The following is a 7,635-nucleotide window of genomic DNA, read 5'->3' on the forward strand; positions in this document are numbered from 1 at the left end:
TTGGCCGCCTCGATGCTCAGCTCGTAGAGTTGCAAAAACTCCACAGGGTCACGGGTGCCGTCGTAGCGAGGAGGCAGATTCGGCTTGAACTTGCCCGGCCAGGCGACGCTACGCAGCTCAGGAGTGAAGGCACGACAGCCCGCCGTGGCCACCAGGGCCCGTCGTGGAGGTGGAGCTTGACCTTGGTGTCCTTGTGCCGCCACGGCAAGTGGCACATGGCCCTGCTGCAGCAAGCGATCCTGACGTGGTGGTGCTGGAAGCGGTGGAGCGTCTTCTTGCGGACGGGGAACCTCCTGGCAACTTCTTTCTTCGTGCGCGGGCACACGGCACGGAGGATCACGCCGTTGGGCCGCACATCTTGAAGCGAGGACGCCGTATTGATGCGGGGGAGGCTGAGGTGCTCCCTGAGCCGCGTGCCCCGGTGCGAGGGCGCCATCTTGGTGCTGAGGGGGTGGAGGCGCTCCGTGAGCCACATCGCCCGCAGCCGGGGGCGGGCGAGGCAGTGAGAGGGATGGCACTGGAGAGCCCCCTGCGGCGCTGACGAGCTCGGCGATGCGGTCCAACCAGTCCTCCTAGAGGTCGTCGACTAGGTGGTAGCGCAGGAGCTCGTGTGCCATGAGCAGCGTGGCCTGCGCGTCCGTGGGGGCGCGGCGAGCGTGGGACGATGGGACTGCCGGAGTCAGCGACGGGGTGGCGGTGCGACCATCTCGCCGCACAGAGGGGTGCAATGAAGAGGCTTGCTGCTCGTTTGCCGCCGGACTAGTGGCAGCGTTGGCGGCAGGTGATGGAGAACGGCGGGGAGGTCCGCCGATAGGGGCGGTCTGAGCGACACGGGTGGCGAGAGCGGCCCGGCGCTCAGCGCGAGCCCGACGAGCGTCGGCCATGAACTTGGCGAAGCGGTGAAGCGCAGATCGACAAAGAGGAAAGCTTCGGCGCACCCCTACCTGGCGCGCCAAATATCGGATTTCGGTTTCTGGCAAAACCCTTGAGGTTCAAACACTGGGGTGCGCACGAAGATCTCTCCCCCTCTCTAGTTCACACACTTTACGATCTCACAGCCTGGCTCGACGAACCCAAAGAACATGAGACACAAGATTTATACTAGCTCGGGCCACCGTTGTGGTGTAATACCCTAATCCAGTATGGTGTGGTGGATTGCCTCTTGGGCTGATGATGAACTGTTACAAGGGAAGAACAGCCTCCTGAGGAGAGGTGTTCTTGTGCGTGGTGAACTTGTGTGGTTCGGGATGATCTGGGTCTGAATCAGTTGCCTCCCTTGGTGGTGGCTAGTCCTACTTATAGAGGCCCTGGTCCTCTTCCCAAATATTGAGCGGGAAAGGATCCCACAACGGCCAAATTCAAAGGGATACAACTAGTACAAGCTATCCTGACAAAAGTGGTCTTCGCCTGCCAAAGGCTCTGGTGGTGACGCCGCCTTGGGCTCCACGGTGACCTCCGTCTTGCCGTCCTGCTGGTCTTGGTCTTATTGCACCGATATGGAAACCTTTGCCTGATGCCTCGGGACTCCTCGCCTGCGCTTGCCCCTTTAGCACCAAAGAGGAAATGGGGACACTGTGCGCTAGCGCCCTCCTGGCACCCGCCTGGTTCCAATCGTCATGGCTTGCGTCACAGGAACCTCGCAAGGTGCCCCTTGCCTTGGTCTCTCCGCCCCTCGCGAGCCAGACTGGTGAGGCCGCCCCTGAGGAGGTCTTGCATCGTCCGGCTCGCGAGGCTTGGCCCCTCGCGAGGGTCTTGAATGTTTGCTGGTGAAGATGGGTCGTACGGGGCTGCTGGTGGAGCCATGCTGCGGGCCGCAGGTAGGCAAGTCCGGGGACCCCCGTTCCCAGAACGCCGACATCTACGAACATAGCATATCAATATAAGCATAACGTAGTAACACCCAGGGGTTTGAATATGAAAGGGCAATAGGTTCTACCTGTTCAACTACTTTCCAAAACCCACATGTTAACAGATCATACTCATGAAATGTTTGAGGGTTGAAACTTATGGATAAAAACTTGGTAATAAGGGATATGATCAAAGTGTTACTTGCCTTGCTGACGATCTGAAAACCCTAGTCACTCGTAGTAGCACGCTTCGCACTCCGGAAACTGTATCATGAACAAAAAATAGCGCATAAGCACTCAAGCATAAGATGCAAAGATAAAACCCAAAAGAAAAGATCCAAACTGAAAGTTCAAGTGAAGAGCTTCGATTTGCAAAAAGAATCAATTAAATCGGAGCTACGAAACTCAAACTACAATCAAAAGAAGTTCGAAATCAAATCTGCTTGAAACCAAATTTTAAATTGTCAAAACCATGTTCAAGTTGATTATCTGGAAAGATGGGAACAAGACAAAGATTTTGGCGTTGGTTCCACGGGATTTGGACAAACGAGTAAAAGGTAACGAGGGTTTGAAGATCAGGGACTAATCTATGACAAAAGTATTCGCGGATAGGTCCCTGGCCGAATATAAAACTAAAAGAAAAAGTCTAATGAACGAACGTTCGCTAACAGAGGCTAACGAACAAAACCGTTCGTTAAAACGATCTAACCGGTGAACGTTCGCTAATTAGCGAACCCTAAAAATAAAACCGATCTAATCTAAATTGAAAAAACCGATAGGTTTTTGTACCGGTCAACCGCGGCGGCGAGGTCAATGGTGGGGCGGCGGGATCTGGCAGCGTCGGCGAGGTGAGGCGGCAGCGTCGGCGACGCGCGGTGGCTGGCGGCGGCTGGCGATCAGGAGGAGGCGGCGGGGTGGGGCGACTTATAAAGGGGCCGAGGGGGGTGCTTACTTGCGGGAGGGGCGGCGACAAGGTGGAGTTCGAGCCGGACTCCACGGAGGTGGCGACCGGGACTCCGAGCGGGAGGCGGCGGCGCTCGGCTGTGCCTCTGGCCCAGTTCGGTCCGACGGAGTTTTTTTTTTCAATTTCTCCATGGAAGAAAAATCCTAATAAAATAGAAAAAAATCATAAAAATCCCAGAAACAATTTTCATCGTCCAAACCTAATATTTAGGACAAGATGAACATTTTTCTGGGCTAAATGCAATTTTTAAAAATTCAAGTTTTTATCTAATTCAAATAAAATCGCAAATAAAATGAGAAATTGATTTTAAAATTTGTGCTCCAAAATTTCTCTTGTGTTGAAGAAGTCATATTATCTTCTCTCATTTATTTTTGTTATTGAAAATAATTGGAGGGAAAAAATATTAAAATCAAATTGATCCTTTATTCAAATTTGAAATAAATTCAAATATGATTTTTTTGAAACCTCCAACTCTCTCCTTGGGTCCTTGAGTTGCTTAAGATTTCTAGGATCACAACCAAAAGCAAATAAAAATATGATATGCATATGATGACCTATGTATAACATCCAAATTGAAAATTGGGATGTTACAAACCTACCCCCTTTAAGATGAATCTCGCCCTCGAGATTCGGGTTGGCTAGAAAATAGGTGTGGGTGGTCTTTCCGTAGGTCTTCTTCTCGCTCCCAGGTGTCTTCCTCCTCGGTATGGTGGCTCCACTGAACTTTGCAAAACTTGATAACCTTGCTGCGTGTAAGTCGGCTGGCAAACTTGAGAATCTTGACTGGTTTCTCCTCGTAGGTTAGGTCAGTCTCCAACTGAATTGCTTCCAGGGGCACTGTATCTCTCAGAGGAATATTAGCCATCTATGCATGGCACTTCTTCAACTAGGAAACGTGAAACACATCATGAACTCCTGACAGTCCTTTGGGTAACTTCAACTTGTAGGCCACTTCTCCCATACGTTCCAACACTCGGTAGGGTCCTACAAATCTCTGGGCTAACTTTCCTTTAACTCCAAATCGTTTAACTCCTTGGAGTGGTGACACACGAAGATATGCTCTGTCTCTGATATCATAGACTACCTCCTTGTGTTTAGTGTTGGCATAACTCTTCTGCCTGGACTGAGCTACCTTCAGTCTATCACGAATTAACTTAACCTTCTCTCCAGACTCCTTGATTAAATCTGGTCCAAACAACTGATGGTCTCCGACTTCATCCCACATCAATGGTGTCCTGCACCTTCTTCCATACAAAGCTTCGAAAGGGGCCATCTTCAAACTAGCCTGATAACTGTTGTTGTATGAGAACTCTGCGTAAGGCAAATTATCATCCCAACTAGATCCATAATCTAGCGCACAAGCTATCAACATGTCCTCCAGAATCTGATTGACTCTCTCGGTCTGTCCATCTGTCTGCGGATGAAAGGCTGTACTGAACTCTAGCCTGGTACCCAAAGTCTGGTGTAACTGATTCCAAAACTTCGAGGTAAACTGTGTTCCTCTGTCTAATATGATGGTCCTCAGAACTCCATGCAGACATACGACCCTGGTCATATATATCTTGGCCAACTTCGCACTCGTATAAGTGGTTTTCACAGGGATGAAGTGAGCCACTTTGTCAAGCGATCAACTAATACCTAGATGGAGTCATATCCTGATCTTGTCCTAGGTAATCTGGTGATAAAGTCCATGCCAAGTTTATCCCACTTCCATTCAGGTATTGGCATAGGCTGTAATAATCCTGCTGGCTTCTGATGTTCTTCCTTAACTCTCTGACATACATCACATAGAGCTACATACTCGGCAGTATCCTTCTCCATACCTATCCACCAGAAATGTTCCTTCAAATCCAAATACATCTTAGTGTTTCCGGGGTGAATCGAGTATGGCGAGTCATGAGCCTCCTGAAGTATTAACTTCCTGATCTCTGAGTCATTAGGCACGTAAACACGGTCCTCAAACCATAAAGTTTTGTGCTCATCTTCACGAAAACCTTTTTCCTTTCCTTCGCTCATTTTCTCCTTTATCTCAGCAATTTCCTTATCATCCTTCTGAGCCTCTCGAATCCTTCCCAACAACATAGACTGAACCTCCATTGCTGCAACAAATCCTCTTGGAACTATCTCCAAACGAAGTTCCTTGAGATCGTCGACTAACTCCTGCGGTAATCCTCCGCTTACGAGGGTATTGACATTACTCTTGTGGCTCAAAGCGTCTGCTATGACATTGGCCTTTCCTGGATGATAATGTAACTTCATATCATAATCCTTTATGAGCCCCAACCATCTCCTCTGCCTGAGATTCAGCTCCTTCTGCGTGAAAATATACTTCAAACTCTTATGGTCTGTGTATACATCACAACGGTTTCCAATAAGAAAATGTCTCCAGGTCTTGAGCGCATGCACTACGGTTGTTAACTCTAAATCATGCATGGCATAATTCAACTCATGGGGTCAAAGCTGACGTGAGGCATATGAAACAACTCTTTCGCCTTGCATAAGTACACCTCCAAGTCCTAGGCGAGAAGCGTCGTAATAAACTTGGAAATCCTTGCGTATATCTGGAAGTACCAGCACTGGGGCTGTAACCAAGCGTTTCTTCAACTCCTGAAAACTGGCCTCACATTCCTCTGTCCATTTGAACTTGGTGTCCTTCTTCAACAACTTTGTCATGGGTTTCACAATCTTGGAAAAATTCTCAATGAACCACCTATAGTATCTTGCGAGTCCTAGAAAACTGCGGATCTCCCCAACTGAGGTGGGTGCCAACTACTCAGTGAAAGACTGAACCTTGGTAGGGTCTACTGCTATACCTTCTCCTGATATAACATGCCCAAGAATCCAACTTCCTTCAACCAAAACTCACATTTGCTGAACTTGGCATATAGCTGGTCTTCCCTGAGCTTCTCGAGCACCAATCGCAAATGTTCCTTGTGTTCCTCTTCATTCTTCGAGTACACCAATATATCATCAATGAACACCACAACAAACTTATCCAAGAACTCCATGAACACCTTATTCATCATACTCATAAAATAGGCAGGGGCGTTAGTCAATCCAAAAGACATGACCGTGTACTCATATAGCCCATACCTTGTGGTAAAAGCTATCTTAGGTATATCTTGTTCTCGGATCTTCAGCTGGTGGTATCCTGATCGAAGATCAATCTTGGAGAATACTTAGCTCCCTGTAGCTGGTCAAACAAATCATTGACCATCGGTAGTGGGTACTTATTCTTGATCATCACTTCATTCAAAGCCCGATAATCAACAACCATTTTCAACGATCCATCCTTCTTCTCAACTAAAAGCACCGGGGCTCCCCACAGTGATGAACTTGGTCGAATGTAACCTTTCTTCAGTAATTCCTTAATCTGCTTCTTAATTTCCTCCAGATCATTTGCGGGAATCCGATACGGTCTCTTTGATATAGGTCCGGTGCTTGGCAACAACTCTATTAAAAATTCTATGTCTCGATATGGTGGCATGCCTAGTAATTCCTCTAGAAATACATCTGGGTAATCCTTCACTACATGCACTTCTTCCTGAACAACTCCAGAGAGTGAATTTACTAGGGTCCTCCTTGGCGCATGCCTAGATACATACTTGATCATTTTACCCTCTGGGTGCTGAGTAGAATTGACTTACTCAATGTTTCCTCCATACTTCGATAGCCAATCCATGCCTAGTATTATATCTAATCCTTGTGACTCCAAAATTACTAGGTCTGAGGGGAAAACATGGCTACCAATGGTTAATGGTAACCGATCACGCCATCGGCTGGCCATATACTCTGCGCCTGGCGAGCTTACTAACATGGGTGACCTAAGGGCTAAGGTTGGCAACTTAAACTTGTCCACAAATCCCCTTGATATGTATGAATGTGATGCACCAGTGTCAAAAAGAATGAGAGCGGTAAATGACTTAATCAAAAACTTACCAATCACTGTGTTAGGTGCTACCTCTTGAGCACTGCATTGGTTTTCCCTTGAAGAGGAAAGGGTGATGCAGCAAAGTAGCGTAAGTATTTCCCTCAGTTTTTGAGAACCAAGGTATCAATCCAGTAGGAGACTACACGCAAGTCCCTCGTACCTACACAAACAAATAAGAACCTCGCAACCAACGCGATAAATGGGTTGTCAATCCCTTCACAGTCACTTACGAGAGTGAGATCTGACAGAGATAATAAGATAAATATTTTTGGTATTTTTATGATATAGATTGAAAGTAAAGATTGCAAAGTAAAATAGATTGGAAACTTATATGATGGAAGATAGACCCGGGGCCATAGGTTTCACTAGTGGCTTCTCTCAAGATATCATAAGTATTACGGTGGGTAAACAAATTACTGTTGAGCAATTGATAGAAAAGTGCATAGTTATGAGAATATCTAGGCATGATCATGTATATAGGCATCACGTCCGCGACAAGTAGACTGAAACGATTCTGCATCTACTACTAGTACTCCACACATCGACCGCCATCCAGCATGCATCTAGAATATTAAGTTCATAAGAACAGAGTAACGGATTAGGCAAGATGACATGATGTAGAGGGATAAACTCAAGCAATATGATATAAACCCCATATTTCTATCCTCGATGCCAACAATAGAATATGTGCCTTGCTGCCCATGCTGTCACTGGGAAAGGACACCGCAAGATTGAACCCAAAGCTAAGCACTTTTCCCATTGCAAGAAAGATCAATCTAGTAGGCCAAACCAAACTGATAATTCGAAGAGACTTTCAAAGATAACCAATCATACATAAAATATTTCAGAGAAGAATAAAATATTGTTCATAGATAAACTTGATCATAAACCCA

Source organism: Triticum urartu, chromosome 4A (assembly GCF_056163025.1).
Source record: "Triticum urartu cultivar PI428250 chromosome 4A, HENAU_Tu73, whole genome shotgun sequence".
Lineage (NCBI taxonomy): Eukaryota > Viridiplantae > Streptophyta > Magnoliopsida > Poales > Poaceae > Triticum > Triticum urartu.